The 17,218-nt window shown below is 39.3% G+C and overlaps 1 protein-coding gene across 4 annotated transcripts in view; it reads left to right on the forward strand.

The window, feature by feature from the left end:
- The first annotated feature begins 419 nt into the window (after positions 1-419).
- LOC135707568 (uncharacterized) overlaps positions 420-17,218 on the forward strand; it is a 43,712-nt gene continuing 26,913 nt past the window's right edge. For all 4 annotated transcript variants that reach the window (XM_065229433.1, XM_065229434.1, XM_065229437.1 and 1 more), the window contains exon 1: positions 420-498. The gene's annotated coding sequence lies outside the window, so the exon portion shown is untranslated. The remainder of the gene's footprint in view (positions 499-17,218) is intronic.

Genomic DNA, 17,218 nt, shown 5'->3' on the forward strand with positions numbered 1-17,218 from the left:
TAATGGACTATTTGGATTATACATTCGCCGCCCCTTGAGTGAAAACGCTGGCTCGTGTCGGGAGTCGTTTGGGGCAATTTACACCAATTTGTTGAAGTGGGAGATTTTCGTTTCGAACTTACTGTGGGAGTGTGTTTGATGAAAAATCATCCAGAACTTGCATATTCTGAAACGTCTGTTGTTCTGATCAGGTGTTAATGAAGTTCAAAGGTTACTAGGACAATTTAAATTTGTTTTTCGATAAATTGTTCAAAACGTTAAAAATGATGAATGAGCGAAAACAATAACAACAACCATCCGCCTCCTTGCATGGAACGAACAAAGCCACGCGCGCACAGTGTCTTTCTCTCAAATCCGGAAACGCATGCGCCTGATACTTACCCACCTACTGACTTGCAAACTGAGTTCCCCAAACTGAACTGAGCATAGATCGTCGGCAAATCGGCGAGAGCAAACTGTCCGCTGTCAGTTGAGTGAGATTTCCCATCGCGTTCGGAAGTAAGTATACGGTTAGCTTGGTGTAATCTGAAGCCATTTCCGTGGAAGGTGGAGGGGGCCATCGGTAAGAACGAGATAGAAAATCAATCAGCGCCGAGAGACCGAAAGTGAAAAAGTGATGCAAATTTTCCCCAAAAAAGGGGAAAACTACTTCCGTTTGCGTTTCCATCATCAGACATGGACCAAGAAGAAGTGCGACGAAAAATCCGGTGCAATTAGCAGCGTGTGTTCATGTGACAAATTTAGAGAAACCGGAAAATTACGTAAATCTTTGAAATGTGGATCAGGAATTTCCTCACAGCAAATTGGATGAGAAAAAAAGAAACTAGTGAAAATATGCGCACTCTTTCTTGACATCGACTCCCTCAGCGAGGCGTTAAGTGTAGGCAAATAGCAGTAAGAAAATCGAAGACACAAACGCAGTGGAAATCGGTAGCAGTCAGTGTGTTATTTGAAATTGGCGAGAGTGATAAAATTAAAGGAAAAAATAAATAAATCTCCCTCCATCTTTCACGAGTGAAAGAAATTTTGAATCGCGGTGACATCGCAACAGAAGCAGGACGACCCGACCGACGACGGCCATCCGGCAGCGAATCGTTCGGTGGTCTCGGTCGAGACGATCTGGTTGAAGTTGCTGCATGGTTGTTGTGTTTGGTTGGTGGTGGCAATTTCTGAGAATGACGAAGAAAAAGCGCGCAAAGATAACCGCGACGTCTCTCGGTGTTGAAATCAGCGCCATAATGCGGCGTTGAAGCAGCTGATTATGTGTTCATAAATAAGATATACGGGGATGTGCGTGTCTGCAAATTATCCGGCTGTATAAACTAATGAATTGAGTGAAGCTGAATGCCTTTTTGTTAAAACCATCTGTTCATTTGCTGAAACCGGCAACGGTCAGCGCAATCAATCTGGGGAGGATTATAAACTTCAGTTAATGTTATATACGATGCTTTGAGATGATTTAAAAATGTACGAGAGATTTACAGTTTCAACACTGTAATCGAAGAATATAATTAAACTCAAAATACTTGGAAAATCCTAGGAATCGGTATTTGCCAATGGGGCAGATCCACCTCAAATGACGAATCGATTAAACTCAATCTTCTCTGCTTTGTATGGAGCTTTGCATAATTGCTTGTTATGGGCAATCATTCACATTTGTGCTAGAATTTGGCCATTTTGAGTGTTGCATTTTTTTTCATAATGGCATTTGTGACATTTTTCAATCCTCTCACGGAAATATCGAGACAAAGTTGTAGGGAAAACTAAAGTAAAAAATGTGACCCAAAGTTGGTATTCTACGATTTTGTCCAAGGTTTTCAATATTTCAAAGTCTCAGATGCCATTTTGATTAAAAGTGATATTTTCATGGTACGATTTATTGATAAATGTCACATTTGGGTCATTCCAGTTCAAGTGGTTACACCACCTGTGGTCGATGTCACCGATTTGAGCCAAACTTGGCCAAAACGCTTATTTTGGCGTTCTGAACAAACGCCTTTTTTATTTTGCTCTGAAGTGCCTAGATCCCTCTCGGCTACAACCCCGGATTTTCGAGATTTAAAAAAAAAAAAATCATCTTTCAGAAGACATTACTTCACAACCAAATAAGCTATTCATGATCTTAGAACGCCAGTTTGAAGGTTTTTTAATGCAGATTATTATAAGTGAATCCACATTTTGATTTAGTTATAGTAACTACAGTAAACAGGCTGATTACCGGCAGGTATAAAAATTGTCGAAAAATGGCCTGTTTTTACCATGGGCGGGATTTTTATTTCTTAATATTTTGGGCTCAAATTTTCACGACACTTTGGAAAACTCTTCTACTTGATGTGTTTCCAAGGGCAAATGGTTTGGACAAATATTTTTTGAGGTATGACCAGATGAGTGAGAGGTAGTTTTGAGCTTTTCTGGCGAAAAATCAATGTTATATAATATTTTTTTATTTTTTATTGAATTCCTTCACTCCGATTTCACAATAATATTTTAATGTCATTTTTCACATGTTCTGGGCAGGATCCTCATTATATGAAATCATAACTAGGTCATTTATTTACTTCTGTCCATAATATAATTGTGGTCTTAAAAGTGAAAAGTGCGTTCCTATGGGATACAGCCAAAACGTTGTGCTTAAGAAGCACGATGAAATCAGATAGATTAGCAGGTATATAGAATTTCAGTTGTGGATAACAGCTGCTTTTTGAATAATATCCTTATTTGATTAAATTTTTTAGTTTTTTAGATGCAATCTCACGAGCAAGAATGTTTTTTTATTATGGTTATAAAGAAAATAAACGTTGAACCTCTATTTTTCATTTTTTGAAAACACACTTTCCATTCATGTAACGTCATCTTCTTCTTCTACGCATTTGAGCTTATTGCTTATTGCATATTAGCTTATTGCGTGCTCTTAACTTAGTGTTCTAGATACACTTCCACAGTTATTAATTGAGAGCTTTCGATGCCAACATCAATGCATGAGTTAACTGTTAACGTAACTGTCATGTATCGATTTTTCATGCAGCAGCTGCCATAAACAAGTGAAATTTTATATGACATGGGAACGTATTTTTCACTTTGAGCCTGTTCATAAACTATGTAGACAGTTTATTGGGATTCTTGACCATCCCTCCCCCTGCATAGACAATTGTCCATACAAAAAATTCAAAATTTGTATGGGCCGTGGATAATTGTCAAAGCCCCCCCCCCCCGCCCCCTAAACTGTCTACGTAGTTTATGGACAGCCCCTTTTAGGACCACTATTAAATTATGGACAGAAGTAAATGAGCTAGGCGCCGTGCAATAATTACGTAATATTTGAAATTAATTACATCTCATTTTGACTTAATACAAAAGCATACATTTCAAGATTATCTGACATTCTATAAATAAAAACAAAAGACGAGCTAACTACCTTCAAATAACTGCTTTTCCAAAATTTAACAATAGCAAATTAGTAAAAAATAGTTAGTTATAACGTTTTTATTTTGCTAGAAAGATTTATAAGAAAAATAAATGTTTTGAGTTATGTATTCAACCTTCACATGATATGCAACAAAAATTTATGATTTTATTTTTTATCTTTGCTACGTAACGCAAAGCTCAACTCCCCCTCCCTTATGTAACAATTCGTAACGATAGAGGTGACCCCTCCCCCCTACAAGCGTTACAAAATAAATAAACGGTACCTTATGGGAATCCTGCCCAGAACATGTGTAAAATAACATAAAAACTAATTGTGCCATCGTCGTGAAGGAAAAAAATATAAAACTCATTGATTTTCCACCAAAAAACCTCAAAACTATCTGGTCATATCTCAAAAATTGATTGTCCAAATCAATTGCCCTTGGAAACACAGCAATTAGAAGAGTTTTCCAAAGTGTGGTGAAAATTTGAGCCCAAAATATTAGGAAATAAAAAAATCCCGCCCATGGTGAAAATAGGCCATTTTTCGACAATTTGGATACCTGCCGGTAATCAGCCTGTTTACTGTAGTTACTATAACAAAAACAAAATGTGTGTACACCTTTAAGAATCTGCATTAAAAACCTTCAAATTGGCGTTCTAAGATTACGAATAGCTTATTTGGTTGTGGAGTAATCTTTTCTGAAAGATGAAATTTTCAAAAATCTCCAAAATCCAGGGTTGTAGTCCAGAAGGATCTAGGCACTTTAGAGCAAAATCAAAAAAGGCGTTTGTTCAGAATGCCAAAATAAGCGTTTTGGCCAAGTTTGGCTCGAATCGGTGACATCGACCACAACTTTTTAAAATCCTGTACCCACTTGAGCTGGAATGACCCATATGCCATGCTACAACGTGTACCAAATATTTGTTCGAAAAAGTTGCTAATTTCGTAAAAATATAAAGTTTCTGGTTTTCTGCATGCAACATAAAATGAATAACCACAGACGAACAGCTCTTTTATTAAAAATATCTTCAAAACATAGTACCACCAAACATAGGACTGCAGTAACGACATCTCGCGTCTGTTTGTCTGTGCCATAACTTTTTTTTACTACCGACATCTGTTGCAGAAATCAACCATACTGGTATTCTATTTCTGAACACTAAACGTTCGCTAACTGGAATAGACTATTTGAATACTACAGTCAACTTTCCATATCACGATATTTAAGGGACCTTCGAGATATTGAGGGATCGAATATAGAACATGAATAGCCTACTAGCAACAATCAATACGAAACTAACGATTTTAAATTGGCTCACTATTTGACTAGCCTATTGGTCCCAAGCAAACGATTAACGTACCCCATTCTAGTCGAAATTCTAGTACTACACTATGTTTGTTTTGATTCGCTATGAAAGTTTGACAGACAAAATGAGGGGTTCGTGGATTTTCCTATGTTTCGAGGGGTGCATCGATTAGCTTGGGACCGAAGAGAGTACCAGAGCTGAGCCAAAAAGTTGAGCACAATTCTTCTGTACCTTCTGGTCTTAGAGTTACCTCTATGCTACTAGACCGTTTGAAGGGACCGGGATAATTATCAACATATAGAAAAAAAAGTGGTCACATATCGAGGTATAGAACATCAATATGTAGAGAGTTGACTGTTGTTGGATTGTGGACGCCGATCAGTGGAACCATTATGAAAACATTGTGGGGTTGTGTACAAGACACGACCACATGGTTGACGTAGAATACGTTTAGTGAACATCTCGTGCACAATTTTGACGTAGGACTACGTCTTTGATTTCTATATGGGGGTACACTTTGTGAAAACCGAAAATGGAACATGTAACAAATTAAGAAAGATTTTGAACGTTAATAACTCAGCTGCCCCTGGTCCAATTTTAATAATTTTATCACCAATCGATCAGAAATATGGCTACGCATCGATAACAATGCTTCCGAATGTTGATTTTTAACAAGAAACTATTGAAAAACTGTTAAATGTCCAGCATTGTCTAAAAGCGTCGAATTAACTAACAAATCCACCAATTACCTACATGCATATGCTGCTTCACCAGCACAGTCGTCAGAGAGTAGTAAGTAGACGAAACAAGTCGAAGTGGCATTCGCCTCCGATTCTCGGGCGCGTGCGAATAGGGAGGATGGAATTGCGTAATATTTTGCACACTCATCGCCATATTCAGAACCAAACGCAATTTTTTTCGAGATAACCACCATCCGTCGTCTGGCTTGCCGTGGCGGAGTCTGACGTATCTCCGGTCTGATTTACGAGGTGTGCTGAAGGTGTTCCTGAAAAATGAGATCCGTGATGCTGTCACCTACACTAAACACACCAAGCGTAAGCGGCCATGGATGTCATCTACGTTTTGAAGTGACAGAGACGCACTTTGTTTGGTTTCGGAGGTTAAATCATGGCAACAAAACGGCTCTTTTCAGGGCCACCAAGCTTATTACAGTAAAGAGTAGGAATAGAATTCAACTGCCTGTTTGTCCATATTTAGAACCAACGACCACACAAAAACCTCATGTAATCAAACTGGAAGCAGGGGGTACAAATTATTTTGATCAAACTTGATCAACTTTGAATCGCCACGGCCGGATATTTTCGATGGAAGAAGCAACAATCTAGCATCTAATTCGACGAAGACGGCAGGAAACATTTGTGAAGCCGAGTTATTTACGAAAGAGAGTGTCGATGAAGAGAATCGATCAATGTAGATAGGACCTATTGAAAAGTGACGCGAGATTTGTTTTCCGTACTGAGCTCCAATGCTACCGACGCCAGGGAGGCAGCTCCCACACCTGGACCCTACCAATCGACCCATCAACTCAACCGGGGACCCAACGGCTTTACTTCCCGAAGGAAGGCGTAATCAGAGATGTTATGCCTTAGAACATGCCGGTGGCGCCGACTGAGATTGGACCCAGGCCTGCTGGGGTGAGAGGTAATCACGCTATCCACCGGCGCTGATATCTTTCAAGGTGATATGACAGCGAATGAGAACGACCCAAATTTGAGTTTTGTTATTTCAGAAATAAGAAATAAAGTGCAGGAACTCAGCGAAGAGTAAATTTGCCTCATGTTTTCCCAGGTTTTTCCAGGATTTTCCAGGGAAAAATTTCCGAATTTGAGAAAAGTAAAGATTGGACTCACTCAGTCTATTGGTACTACTCCGAGACTGAATAAAATTTTCGTCAATTTCCTCATTTTCTGGCAGATTTTTTAGGTTTTCCACAGGAAACCATGAGACAAATTTACTCATCGCTGAGTTCCTGCACTTTTGGTGATTATGAGTGAACTAAACTCAAATTTGGGTCGTTCTCATTCGCCGTGTACGCAAAAGGAAAAGAGCCAGTGTCGCTACTTGATAGCAAACTACTCATAATGGGAGGAGGCTTTGTAGCTTTTATACCATTTGGTTGCACATCATTCTGCTTTAACCTGAAAAGATATAAAAGAGCGCTGCTGTATGGCATTAGCTCATTTTCGCTTCGGACGGCGTGGTGAACAGCAATAGCAGCAGTAGGAAGGTGGTGGCTAGTCCACTCCTTCACACCTAACAAGCAACAATTGACTGTGACTGGTCGTGGCAAAGGAGGAAAAGGTCTTGTAAAGGAAGCGCCAAGCGTCATCGCAAAGTTCTTCGAGATAACCGCCATCGGTCGTCTGGCTCGCCGTGGTGGTGTCAAACGTATCTCCGGTCTGATCTATGAGGTGTGCTGAAGGTGTTCCTGGAAAATGAGGTCCGTGATGCTGTCACCTACACTAAACACGCCCAGAAGAGTTGGAATAGAATTTACCTGTGCAAAATGCTCTCCAGAGTTGTAATCTTGTAACCAAACTTGGAAGCAGAGGTGCAAGTGATTTTGATTGATTCTCTTCATCAACTTTCTCATTGAAAAAAATTACTACAAATTTGGTACGCCTACAATTCAAAAACGGAAAGAGTTGAGATAATAGATAATTGATCAATTAAAAGAACTAAATGCTCTTCACATTTATTCCGTTCACTAGCGGTCCTACGTCAAGCTTCCGTTCGTACCCCTAAGCACAGACCCTTCTACTTTTTTACTAATAAAGACTTGTGCGGGTTGCTTCATGTGGCTTGAATGTTCGGTCGGAACCTTATTTGAGCTTTACGGAACTTGGAAGTGATTTTAAGTTTGTGCAAACATCTAGTACATGCGCAACGACCCTACTAGCTCGGGAGGTACATCTTTCCTCACACAGATGTCGCTACAGTAGTATTCACATGTGTCTCTTTCTATTGTGTGCTGTTTTGTATTGCATTTGAGAAATAAAATTATAGTTGGTTCACAGAGAAAAAAAAGTTACCCTTAATTTAAGTTTTTTTTTACTTAATTTTGGGTAATTTTGAATTTGCATCCCACTGTCACTTTTTGTTGTTGTCAAACACGGAACGAGATATTCGATTTTTTCATGATTATCGTTCAATAAGCTACTAGTGAGTATATGAGATATTATCACATTTTAGTCAATTGAACTTAATTTGTGGTAGAAAATACTCACGAGTAAGTAATTATTTTTACCGTAGTCAAATTTAAACTACTATAAGCGGCTTACTGAAAATTAGGTTATTGAACGGAACATGGGAGATGAGTGAACATAATTTAGTGTTGGGTAATTTTTCGGTTCCGTGTATGCCTCAGCCATGGCAGGACGGTCAATCCAACGGTCGTGTTTAAGGTGATACGGCACGTCATGCAACAATGGCTGTCGCCACAATCATTAAATAAACGTGTTTTGGTATGCGTACGAAATACATCTTCATACAAAATAGTAAATTACTAATTACATACCTTAATAAATGAGCCAAAATTAAATGAATAAGATCTGGATACATATTTGCACACTTTCCCACCAAAATATTTCCAATTCATTTACGCATTCGCAATATTTGCATTAAAAAGTACGATCAGTCGATTTTGTTCTGCTCTGGGCATGTAATTTAAATAACTGTTTTCACTGGCTTTCACTTCTCAGAACCACACTAAAAACAATCACCACACGTGCTTCTACAAGCACTTTCAAGTTAATTCACTTTTAAAGATGATATTTACTTAAATAATATCATTTGCATCGTTAAAAACGCGAGCCGCGAATAATTTTGTAAGCTGAGATTGTTTCGTTTACCTTTTTTCTACACACCAGATTACGAATGTGTGTGTACGAATCATCCATCATCGTATCCAGTGTTGTCAATTTAATTGAAACAAAGTGTTTAAAAACAATGTTTTTATTGCTTTTGAAGGTTCTTCAACTGTGTTCAATTTAGAAACCACGTATAAAAATTAAAAACTATTTCTTATTTTGTTTTTCCAGTAAAGAAATGGAAGTTAATTTTTTTTTATTTTTTTATTTATTTATTTCGTCAACCAACGTAGACTAGTACATATTAGAATACAGTTTTGTTTTCTTAAATTTATTTATCTATTTCGTCAACTTTCCACAAAAGGTTAAAAGTATAATTTTTCCTTTATTAAAAATTAAGCAGTGTCAGCTTTCCTATTTTTTATGAGTTATAATGCCTTATGCAGTAAAAATATTGTTTTAGTTTATGCCGAGACATTGTAAAGTCAATGGTTTCGCAGTATTGATTGTAAGAAGCCATCATGCGGTTCAATCACAAACGAAGTGACAGACGGAGCGGCTCGAAAACTTTGGTGACTAACCTGCTATTGCAATTTTTCAGTGTACTACACGGCAACACCACTACTACTGGATTGTACCACATGGCAACACTACTACTGGATTGAACTAGCATTTTCACCAAATGTACTAGAATATTTTGGTTCTATCTCTTTCACTCTACTCAAAACTGAAATGCATAAAAAAATGACAAAATGATACGCACTCTTTGCACACTGTCAAAGAATCATTGTACACAAAATCAACTTTGTGCAAAACCAAAACAAAAATACTATCCCATCTGGTGGATGATGGCAGAAGCTTCTAAGAAAATTCTATTACAGTGAACCACATTATTTAAATGGATTTCTTCGCCAGTTAGTCGTCTGTCACTTCGTTTGTGGTTTAATGGCCCATATTTTGCATAATTTGTGCGATGATGTTTTATGGCAGATAAATTTAGATTTCGGAGTTGCCGAGTAGGTGCATGGAAATTTAATTTTGATAAAAGTTCTGTGGGGTCAATGCGTTGCGAAACGATATCGTTTACAAACGAAACCATTGCATATTCACGACGCTCTTTTAATGTTTGTATGTTTATAAGCATGCAGCATGCTTCATATGATGGAAGAGGAAATGATGTCCAACCTAATTTACGAAGAGCGTATAATAGAAATTGTTTTTGTACGGATTCTAATCTTTCTTCGTGCGTGATTGAAAAAGGAGACCATACAATGCTGCAATATTCCAGTATTGACCTCACATAGGCGATATATAGTGTTTTAATTGTGTATGGGTCCTGAAAGTTATAGCAAAAGCGCTTGATAAAGCCTAGCATGTTATTTGCCCTGTGAATAATTGTGTTGTAATGGTTTATGAAAGTTAGTTTAGAGTCTAAGATAATTCCTAAATCCCTAACTCTTTCACATTTTTCTACATTTTGATTTCCTAGTGCAAATGAAATATTTGAAGTTGTTCTTTTCCTGCTAAATGATGTTAAGTTACATTTTTTTACATTCAATTCTAGTAGACTTTTTTTTGCACCATATGTTGAATATGTGTATTTCATTCCGGAATATATTGATGTCTTCTTCATTTCTTATTTCCAAAAAGAGCTTCATGTCGTCGGCATAAATAAGCAATTTAAGTTTTTTGAGAATGAAAGAAATGTCGTTTACGTATAGAATAAAAAGAAGAGGTCCCAAATGAGAGCCTTGGGGGACGCCTGAAGTGACTTGAATTGGACTCGATTTCTTTCCGTTGACGGTTAGTTAAATATGATTCAAGCCATTTTAGGAGCCCTGACTCAATTCCAATTTTAAGCAATTTAAAAAGTAGCATTGGTATGTCTATGCGGTCAAATGCCTTGCTAAAGTCTGTATAGAGAGCTTCTACGTGGTTTCCATTATCCATTGCATTCAATGAATAGTCTATAAATTCAAGTAAATTTGTCGAGGTCGAGCGACCCTTGAAAAAGCCGTGTTGCATGTCAGTAATTCTATTTTTGATTTGGAGAAATAATTTTTCGTTGACAATTGCCTCGAAAAGTTTAGGAATGCAAGAGATAATGGCTATACCACGATAATTACGTACGTCAGATTTTCGGCCAGATTTAAAGATAGGCACTAGGAATGAGCTTTTCCAAGTTTTCGGGAAGGTTCCAGATTCCAGGGACATATTAAAAATCCAGAACAATGGAGCAGTGAGTTCCATTGCTAGACATTTAATAAAAACTGGAGGAATTCCGTCAGGTCCAGGACCTTTTGAGGCGTCTAAATTTTTTAAAGCCTGCAAAATATCCTGCACTTGAAGTTGATTGAGGCCAATGTCCCTTTAAAATTCTGGAAAAATGCAAAAATAATCGCGGTCGCGATCTTCTTCAGAAAATGTCGTATAGATTTCTTGAAAAAAATTTGCAAATAGATTGCAGTTTTTTCCAAGCTATCACCGACATTTTCGTCGAGTTGCATTATTGAAGGAAAATTGTCAGATTTTAATTTGGTTTTTACGTAATTAAAGAAGTTCTTTGGACAGGACTTTATTTCATGTTCTGTTTTTGCATTATATTCTTCAAATGCAGTACTGATAGCTAAATTCAGTTGATCGCATATATCCAAATAAATTAATAAATTATTACTACTATTGTGTTTTTTATAAATTTTATGTGCTTTTTGCTTCCGATTTTTCAAGTTTTTCATTTGTCTGTTATACCAGACTGGATTTTGTGTGTTTCTGTTGCGTCTTTTTTTCTTCAAAGGAATTTCTTCCGAAATTATTTCTGTTAAAATTTTGTAGAACACGTCTATACCAATTTCGACATTTCCTACATTCCTTAAAATTAATTGCCAATTGACACTGTTTAATTTAAATTTAATTTTTTCGTAGTCTGCTAATTTGTATTCAAAGACTTCTTCGTATTCGCAGTCGTTGGGTCTTTGGTTTTCATGCACCGGACCATGCATAAACCTACAAATCTTCTATAGAAAACATATTTGTCATTTTGGTTACACTGGTCGAAGCCATCATCTGATATTAAAAAGGCGGGAAAATAATTATGCAAAAACAAAAACATACACGATAATAAAAACCGTATCTAGAGGCTACTTTTGACTTTGAGTATAATCACGATCATATTCACCTACTCTTGGGTATAACTGACTTTCCTAAGAAAGCAAATTTTCAATTCCATACGATTTGAACACAAGTAAATGAAAATTACTTTTACTCACTTTACCTACTTTTGGCCTCCTGCAATAAAGTGGCGATATGTGTGAAAATAACTTACTTTTGGGTACTTTTTTCAGTGGGTAACGCCATCTTCGGGGAAAGCTATAATTGCTGTTTAAAACAAACGAACTATATTTGAAAAGTTGCGCTGATGAACAGGCAGGAATATGAATTGAATGATAATGATCCATTTTGAACATACAGCTATCCCCCGAAGAACGCGTTACCCACTGAGTTGCACCCACCGCTTTTTCTCGGTGGGGTTTCAACCAAGCGCTCTGATTTTCTGCGAGTGACTAGTTCTCAATTGACCCTACTCACATTCAAAAAATTCGATCGACTGGTTGAAACCCCGCCGAGAAAAAGCGGTGGGTGCAACTCAGTGGGAAACGTGTTCTTCGGGGGATAGCTGTACACATTCCTTACTTGTTCATTAATGGAACGTTGATGCTCTGATGGGAACCCTGCGTTGTTATGATACACCCGCTAGTCTTCGGTAACATGGAGACGCATGGTACTTGTCAGTAAGGGGAATGAAGAACGATCAACCAACCTACTGAACGATGATGGGCGATTCAAACTTAATCCAGATCCAGACAGTTGAAAGCAATTTAGAATCAACTCTTGATGAAACAAGATGTTGGTTATGCCGTACCCAATCGGAATCAGACGATACACTTCAATCCTAGAACGTGTTTGAGTTGCCCCGACTCGATCCATTCCCATTGCACGCCGTGTCTATCTTTCTAGTTCAATTTTATAAATCGGATCCTCAGCCGTTGGACGTCAAACAAGATGCTGCTCACAAATCCGTACCCCCAACCGCTTGAAGCTAAGATTGTGCTAAACCCCAGACCGTATTCGTTCCACTTGTTGCTTTGCATCTTGAATGGTTTTAGCTCGTCGTCTTCGTCGTCATCGTCATTGTCGTTGTCGCGTTGGTAGAAGGCGATGATGATTGCCGCTCATTGTACGCGGGTTATTGATAAATTTAGAATCTGAATCAGTGTGGCATGCACAATTTATTGAGGTGCTGAAATGTTTCCATTGAGGCTGATCCGGTGGTGGGTGGGCAGTGTTACGCCCAGCGATGGGTTCTGGTCAGGTGAATGAAGCCATAATAGTCTGATTTTTTTTTAGCGAGACGGAACACACCATTTGGCGTCGTTGCAGCAAGATGTATACGGGTGAAAGTGAATACATTTTCCATTGACCTGGATGAATTCAGAACTTAAAGTAAAAAAAAAAAGAATACATCGTTAAATTTCGATGGACTTCATGTAACTGTATCGAAAGTGACACGACAAAGAAGGTGATGACGGCGACCCGGATTGGTACGCATCCCAAGTGGTAAAAAAAACTGTAAAATGATATGGATGCCAAGTGCAAAAATTTTATACCTCACCGGCGGCTTGCGATGTCTGCTAGTTTATTCATTGTCGTCGCGAAAACACAAAACCACCGTCAGAGGGAAGAAAACATGACTCTAGAAAAAATTGACCGTCACCAAAGCCAAACAGCAGTCAGCGCAAAACAGATACAGCATCGAACAGGCGTCTCATTTTAACCGGTCTATTTATAATGGGGATTTCGAATTTTTTTTCCTGTAGCACACCTTCAGCTTAGCGGCTGATAGCGAGTAAAGCAATATTTATGGATTGGTGATGTCTCGCAGAGAAGTCATTTTTGGATACGTTTTCACCCGACAGGGATCTCACTTGTCTACATGGTTCGACTTTCCCCTGTGACGCATTTGTTCGACTTTCATATTGATCTTATAGCCTCGATGTCTGGTAGAAACGAACTATAAAGACAATTTAACACATGGAGCTTTAGTGTGATAATTTATTAGCTAGAGAATGGTCTGAAGAGGGAAGGTTGATAGTTCCGTTAGAGTGAGGCAGTATGACAATTGAATAGAAGTTGAAAATGAGCGAAAGGCCTTTAATGCGACAGTACTGCTGAGACCTGCATAAGAAGCTCGCATAAGAAGTGTCAAAACCAGCGTTGCCAGATTGTTTTTAAGCTTATCGGTATGCTATGTTTACAAACATTGGAATTTATCGGTGTAGAGAATGGATGGAACTGGGCTAGTAAAGTGAAATTACTTTGGTTTGCCTTAACAGTTCATTTAAATAGTTTTCATTTAGTGTGTTAACATGGGTACGAGGACAACCCTGTGACAGTGGGAAATTCGAAACAAAGCCTCTCGTTCATAGACTTTCTCGGCTCTATTTCTCTCTCACTCTCCCTCGTTTCCACGTTATCGAGAGACGGGTCTGGACAGCTTTCCCACGGTTCAGCGAGGCAGTTTTGAAAACGATATTGAAGTGTGAAGTTTTGTGCTAACAAAATACTGCGCAGGAACTACGGTCCATTTTAAAATGGCGTAGATCGCGGAAATAACGGAAATCACGACAATCGGTATTTACTATTTTAATTAAATTTGTATTTTTGCCATTTTTTTTTAATTAGTATTTTTGCCAGGATTTTTTAAAACTTTTGGACTGCAAGAACGAAGAAGTCGGGAGAAATTTCCGGGGAATGTATTAATTAGCCTCTGAAGGAAGCCATTAAAGCTCCCAGAGAAAGAATGGAAAAGCTCCTCTGGAGGAATTTTGAAGAAAATTCTAAGATGAGCCGGGAAAACATTTGCGGATCTTCCAAGACAAATAAATTAAGAAACTTCCTGGTGAAAATTTGAAGAAACCTTTGGAAAAATCAGATAAACCATCCAGCTGGCGCCGGGGGCGTAGTGGTAAGCGTGACTGCTTTCTCACCCTAATGGGTCTGGGTTCAATCCCAGCCGAGGATTGAGACATAAAAATATCTGGCCACGTCTTCCTTCGGAAGGGAAGTAAAGCCGTTGGTCCTGGCCCATGTGTGTTGAATGGGTGCGATATCCTACGCAGGTGTGGAAGCTGCTTTCCTGCACATTCAATTGCCGTCAATGGAGAAGGAAATCCAGAAAAGTTTCGGAAATAGGAAGCCAATTCCAGGAGTAGCCATTTCCAGGGGAAGCAAGAAGAAGCTCGGAAAAGCCTTCCAATAGAAGTCGAAAAGAAAACCTGTTCAGAATGTTGACCATGAGCATTATTGACCGCCCGAGGATGGAACTCAGTTATTGCCAGATCAGCACAGAAAACTAATAGACGTTGCTTGAGACTAGCAATCATTCTCAATGTGTAAATACTGGTGATCTCAAACTAGGCAATACCACATCCGAATGCTGGTCAAGAAAGGAATGGGTAGGAATATATTGACGTAATATTCGCTTTAATGAAAGGCAAGAACACTTCTGCACTTCCACGAGAAATCACTCGGATGTTGGATAAAAGGGTTGGAATTGCAGCAGGATTCGTTTTGGTAAACGATATGCTGAATTGATGTCCTACCGATTCCATAGCACGATGGAGCGTCCCATGGTCTTCTGCTCAGTAAGCAAAATCGGTCACCACTAGGCCACCGAGCACCTTTTTTTTTTATAATCCATTTATTTGTCAAGGCTCAAATGCGTTAGCTCTGCGGAGCCGAATATTTTTTACATGATTGTGTGTGAATATCATTTTCTTACAACTAATGTTAGTAGAACGGGGGCCGGTTACTCGCGGTTTACTCGAGATTAGGGATTACATTTATTTATCATTTGGAGGGAGGACAAGGGAAAGCATTTTGAACTAATTTAAAACTTAAACGTAAAGGATGACTAAAACACAACACATTGAACACATACATCAACAGCTTTAAGAAAGTCGTAAATAAGCTTCATAAAGTCGATATCACTGCAAGCTAAGACGTCTCTAATTGGCTTAAAGGGTTGTTTTCCTCGGACCCTAAGGGAATCACACAGAACGGATCTCGCCTCATGATGTAAGGAGCAGGACCAAACAACATGCTCGATGCCGTGATAACCGTTTCCACAGGTACATAAGTTGCTGTCGGCGAGCGTAATACGGAGGAGGTGGGCGTTTAACGAACAGTGATCGAACATGAGCCTGGACATTACACGAATAAAATCACGACTCATATCCAACTCTTTGAACCAGGGTTTGATCGACACCTGTGGGACAATAGAATGTAGCCATCTTCCCAGATCACCATCATTCCACTTTTGTTGCCATTTGGCGAGGACTTGCTGACGAGAAATCGTGAAAAATTCGTGGTAGGCGATTTGTCGCTCGTAAATATCGCCTTCCATAGCGCCCACCTTGGCCAGCGAGTCCGCTTTCTCATTGCCTGGGATAGAGCAATGAGAAGGGACCCATACCAAGGTGATGATATGCGAGCTGTTTGATAAAGCACTCAATGACGATCGTACTTCCTGGAGGAAATACGCCAAGTGCTTCATCGGCCTCATTGAACGCATAGCCTCCAGGGAGCTTAGGCTATCCGTAAAAATGAAATAATGGTCAGGTGGAAGTGAGGCAATACGCTCTAACGTGTACGATATAGCTGCTAGTTCAGCAACGTATACCGAACACGGGTTTTGAAGCTTGTATGAGGCGCTATGAAGATCGTGGAATACTCCAAAACCAGTGGACGCATTTATCACCGACCCATCTGTGAAAAATCTCTTCTCGTTGGGGACGTGGCGGTATTTGTTCGCAAAAATAGTTGGGACAATCAGGGAACGGTGAGGCTCTGGAATTCCTTGAATCTCCTGCCTCATTGTGAGATCGAATCTCACGGAAGAACAACTGAAATGATGGGAGACAGCGCGATTGGGGTTGAACGAGGAGGGGCCGATGTCCAGAGTCATGTACTTGTAGTACAAGCTCATGAATCGTGTTTGAGGATTCTGCTCTAGCAGCTTCTCAAAGTTTTCGATCACCAGCGGGTTCATGACTTCACAGCGGATGAGGAACCGGAACGATAAATCCGCAAAACGATTTGTTAAGGGGAAGACGCCCGCAAGAACTTCAAGACTCATGGTATGCGTCGATTGCATACAACCTAGCGGGATTCGAATGCAACGATATTGAATCCTTCCCGCCGCCGATTGAAAGCAAAAGCTACCGTACTCCAAAATCGAGAGAATGGTGGTCTTGTAGAGTCTTATCAGATCTTCCGGATGGGCTCCCCATAAATTGCCGGTAATGGAACGAAGGAAATTGATTCGCTGTTGGCATCTCTGCCTCAGATACGCTATGTGTTTTCCCCAAGTGCACTTGGAATCGAACCAGACTCCTGAATACTTAAACGACATGCTGTGAGTGATTGTTCTACCCATAAGTTGAAGCTGAAACTGTGCTGGATAAAGCTTCCTAGAAAAAACAACCATCTCTGTTTTCTCCGGAGAGAATTCGATACCCAGATTCATTGCCCAAGTAGACAAATTATCCAAGGTATCTTGCAATGGTTCTTGCAGGTCCGGTGCTGTTGGTCCAACCATGGAAACCACGCCGTTA

This window comes from Ochlerotatus camptorhynchus, unplaced genomic scaffold (genome assembly GCF_037179485.1).
Source record: "Ochlerotatus camptorhynchus isolate MF236.1 unplaced genomic scaffold, CSIRO-AGI_Acam_v1.1 ptg000314l, whole genome shotgun sequence".
Classification (NCBI taxonomy): Eukaryota; Metazoa; Arthropoda; class Insecta; order Diptera; family Culicidae; genus Ochlerotatus; species Ochlerotatus camptorhynchus.